A 5,389-nucleotide genomic window follows, 5' to 3' on the forward strand; every position below is an offset into this window, starting at 1 on the left:
CTAGTATCGTAAGGATACAAATCTTGAACTAATTGCATACACAAATGCAGATTATGCAGGGTGCAAGATTGACAAAAAAAGCACATGTGGTGCATGTCAAATCTTGGGAGAAAAAATGTTCTGTTGGGCAAGCAAGAAACAAAACTGTGTTGCAACATCAACAGCTAAATCAGAATATGTAGCTGCAGCAAGTTGCTGTTCACAAGTACTGTGGATAAAAAACTTAGCTGAAGGATTATGGAGTAAATCTGACAAAGATACATATTCTATGTGATTCAAAGAGTGCAATTGCAATTACACAAAATCTAGTTTATCACTCTAGAACCAAACACATAGATGTCAGATATCACTTCATAAAGGATCATGTTGAAAAAGGTAACACAGAAATGTACTTTGTTCCAACAGAAAACCAAATTGCTGACATATTTATAAAACCTCTTGATGAAAAGAGACACAATTTTCTAATCAGCAAACTTGGCATGGTTAACATATAAGATGAAAATATTTCAGAAAACAAAATGACACAAGCTGAAAACCAAACTGATAAAAATCAAGGTGTAAATTAGGATAATCAAAGAATGGAACAACAGGTTTCTGATAAAGAAATCCATCAATCTGATGAAATGTCAGAAAATTTGATAAATTATCAGATTATCAATGAATTTGATAATTTATCAGAATGACAATCCGAACTTTTGAGGTTAGTATCTTTTAGTCTCGCGATCCTGTTTTCCCATCATTCCTCTGTTACGTTCTTATTATGATTAAATTTGTTAAACGTTTCGTGCTATTATAAATTTGTTAATTGTAAAAAATGAGAATAATTGTTTGTGTTTGGGCCACCGATGTTTGGACCACACAAACACCTAGAGTATAATTGGGCCACGCTTGTTATAAATCTCTTCGGCCCACACACATGTTATACTAGGCTGAACTTCTCGAGCCCAATCAAGGTTTAGAGATTGGGCCGGCCTTTGTGAGTCCTTTTATGCACGCGTACACCCGAAACCCAAACTGAATACATTTGCACATCGGACCTATGTTGGGCCTGGTAGATCCCTAGTGAATTTGGTGTTGAGGCCGGCTATTAGCATTAGCCTATGTACATCCACATGAAGTTCACGTAACATCACAACACCTACATACTCAAAACCTAGTTCTTTCTCCTCTCTCTCTTGTCGATGGCAGTAAGGAAGAGAGTCATCCCCCTCGTGCTTGTGATCTTTGGTTTTGGGGAAGTCTTGAGTAGTAAGGTTAGTTTTAATGGAACCTTATTGTGTGTTTTTGTTATGATAGATTTCTGGATGGTTATTTGTGATCCAAGAGTTATTGTTCTAGATATTGTAAGGTGTTGCGGTATGAAACTATGCGAGTGGGAAGGGGTTCGATTTTGGGTTGGGTAGTATTCTTATTATGCATATATAAAGAGAGTAGGGTTTCACATGAATAAGCCTTGTGTGCTTAATTAATCGCTTGATAAATCTTTGTTAATGTTTTGCCATTAATTGTCAAAGTTTTACACATCATGATGATGAAATTATTGTGATAATCAGTGATGGATTGTTGGCATATAGGATATTACTAGATTGCATGTTGTTAATGGCTATTAATCTCATTATATTCAATGTTAAATTGGTTTGTCGAAAGTGTTTGTGTTAGGTGTTTAATTCCTATAAGTGATAAAAATCGATGGTAGTATGCTTGTATGTTGATAACGTTTGGGCTATAGTGATAATGAGGATTAAAAATCAATGAGATGGAGAAGTATAATGGGCTAAAGAGCTAGAAACATAAAGAAAATGGTGATTAACTGATGGTTCCGATTGTGCGAAATAGGGGATTGACTTCCATATTTTTATAACAAATTGGTTTAATTATTGTAACTAAATTCATACTTTGGGCCATATAAAACCATCGCATATTTTAATTGACCTTTAAATTAACTGGGTGACATTATTTACTTGGGTCGCACAATCCAATAGTTGGCATGCACTTGGGCCGGGTATTAGGCTGGGTTGCATAAGGGGTCCAGCAACACAAGGGATCCAGTTGTGTAAGTGGATCAGCCGCATAGGTAATTGGGCCTTAGACATAACCCTAGCTGTATGATTATGATTTAATTAGAGGTATATAATTCAGTGGGCCGCACGGTTAAGTTAGTTGGGCCGGAATCAATTGGGTCGCGCACCCCCATGATGCATGTTATAATTTGTTAAGTGTATTTGGAACTTGGTGTTTGGGAAGCAAGTATGTAGTACGAACATCTGTTGTGTGGATAAACTGTGATAACTTGGTTAATGCATGACATGGTTACCTGTTATAATGCGGACAATTATGTGCATAATCTATGAGTGCAACTAGTATAATATGTGACAAAATTTCGTGATTCAATGCGGATACGAAACTGATTTTTATTGATAAACCATGTTAGGACATGCTTGATCAATTGATAACAAAGTAACTAATTTTCCCGAGCAAATCTAAGGTGAGTTCACTGCTCTTTTCCAAGCATGCATCCCGGGGAGGGATATCGGGTAACGTTCCGGGGAGGAACGTCAGGTTAATGGGATGTTTGTTATTACACTCATTGTCTATCACATAAGACCCCTTACATCTACTGATAGTTGCCGGGGAGGCAACGGGGTTATTAGTTGATAGCGCTATTAGGTTTGGCACCCTCACACCGTACCGGGGAGGACGGGCGTGAACTAATTTCCTTAAAGCATGATCAATGTTTTGATAGAGACATTGGGGTTGGGCAAATACATCTTGTAGCCATCTGCGGTAATCAAGTTAATAACAGCATCAAATCTAATTATTGAACTATTGAACGGTTGAACTGTTTTATACACATATCTGGTAACTAAATGCGTTAACAAAACTTTGAACTCACCAGCGTCGTCTGACACACTTGTTGCATGCTCGCAGGTCGTTAGATGTCTTGGAATTGGAACTTGCTGTTTGGAGTAGCTGGAGTGGTCATGGGTCGACTGGAAGGATTCATGTGTTTGATTTCTTGACATTATACATTGGTTTTGAAACTAATTAACCTTGGTTTACTATTTGCTTCCGCTGAACATGTTGGTTTTCATTAAACTTGTTGATGGTATTTTTCATGAATAATTGAGGATTTTATTTATAACTTGAATGGGTTCAATGTAATTAGTGGCTCGTTGTTGGTACGTTACACGCCTAACAGGGACATTCCATAGGTGGTATTTTGGGGGTGTGACAGTTTGGTATCAGAGCCACTGGTTATAGTGAATATGGTTTTAAAACGTGTTTTTTAAACCAGACTATAACCAAACAAGTTTTGAATACGACCATGACACTCAGCTCCAGACTGCAAGGTTCGTCTCTCGTTTACTCATTATACTGCATAACAAGTGAACACTTACATATGATATTGCATGTGATTGCACGTTTAGCGCAACAATATGAATTCATTACTTGCATGTGTTATGTGATTGGTAGTATGGTGTTTCCTTAGACATTCATGACTTGCGTTCTGTGTTGTTCTTTTCTTGCTACTCAAGTTTGCGGAACCATTTGACATGAGTTAGGAGGAGCTGAGATAAGCATGCAAATCACAATATTATTGTGGGTGCACACATAATAATAATGTGGGGTGCTTGTGAGTCCCAGTGAGACTTAACGAGTGAAAAAGGGGTTCTGTTCCGTTATTTGATCGAAGTGAAACACAACAGTCTATAAGAGTCATAGCAGTGATTGACTCTTACTTGAACGTAATCTTTCGCTCCACTCTGAACCCTTACATATCTCGATGCTATCGAGTATTACCTGAACACCCATCTGAACACCTAGCGAACTGTGTAGAATGTTAGGTGCTTGTACGAACGACCCTGAGTTGGATGTTGCAGCATCAATGATTGGTTTGTATCTCTCTCATTCCTCTTTGTTTGCGGGAACTCAATGTGCTGACGTCTTAGACCCCGAAGTGCGATCACTTCTGCAACGCTCTGGAAACATACAGTGTATTACTCACTCAACTTGCAAGAACTATGGACAAGAGGATGGGCGTAGTGCCTTACCAACCTTAGTATTAAAACGACCCTGATTACCAGCAACGGACACCAGCAGGCTCACTTCAACCAAATCCTTAACCCTAGTCAGCGACTTATGGGAGTCAACTCTTGCGAATCAATCGGGACATAAGCGATGACAAAATATTATAGTAAGGAATGCGCGACTACCAGCACAGTGAGTAGCGCGATAGGACGTGGCACAGAATGTGAAAAAATGGACTTGGTTGGTTAAAAATGATAGGGTTCCGTTTCAAGTAACGACGTTAGAGGCAACAGTCCTGGCGACATCAAGGTACTCCTGATTATAGCCTATAGTATGGAAATGAAGGTGCCTACGACATGGACTGGTTGTTATTAATCAAGACGACAACAATAAAGGGAACGACGACAGTACTGGAAATTTTTGTAGAGAAAACAACAAACACTGGAAATGATACCCATGGGAGGGTATCTAGGATTGGCGTGGGCAACGCCAGGTGTAGCAGCAACGTGGTAGCTTGTACGTTTTAAGTAACTCATCGCCTTGTCATTGTTCTGTTTAACCCTGATGCTTTCTGAAACCGAACTTGTTGTGGAATCAGCTGATGGCAAGTCAATTGGAACCTCATATGTTCACTGGGATGCAAACTCGACCTTGTGGGACAAGTGTTGGACATCGACCTTCCTCCTGCTATCTTTGGTAGTTTCGATGCAGTAGTTAGTATAGATTGGTTATCCAGACATCGTGCAGATATACCCTGTGAGAAGAAAATTTTGCGTATCCTCCTTCTTAGTAGGGAACCGTCGTCTGTTCTAAAGTGTCAGCATAGTGTAAAGGTTAGCATCGTTTCAGCAATGAAGGCCCAAGAGTATCTACGGAAGGGTTACCCTGCTATGTTAGCAACTGTTACTGAATTTACAGGTCAACTTCCATAATTGTAGAGAAGAATCTCAGTTGATCTCGCGCCAGATGCAGCCCTGATTACTCGTACTTCATACCGTCTTGCACCGGGAGGGTTGCAAGAACTGTTTAATCAACTACAGGAACTATTGAACATGAGTTTTAACGGGCCAAGCTTTTTCGCTTTGGGGAGCCCCAGTTATATCCTTGAAGATAAGCCTTTTTGTATATGTACTGATTATCCAGAACTTAGCAAGGTGACATTCAAGAACTATTTGCGTCAACCATTGTATTGACAACCTGTTGACCAGTTGCGAGGGACAAGTTTCCATTCAAGGATTGATTAACGAACAAGCTATTATCAGATGGAAGTACAAGGGCGAGAATGTTCCTGGAATGGCGTATCGAACACAATGCTGCCATTGCAACCTTGTATCCCATGACCATTGGGTTAATCAACACA

This window comes from Helianthus annuus, chromosome 2 (assembly GCF_002127325.2).
Source record: "Helianthus annuus cultivar XRQ/B chromosome 2, HanXRQr2.0-SUNRISE, whole genome shotgun sequence".
NCBI lineage: Eukaryota > Viridiplantae > Streptophyta > Magnoliopsida > Asterales > Asteraceae > Helianthus > Helianthus annuus.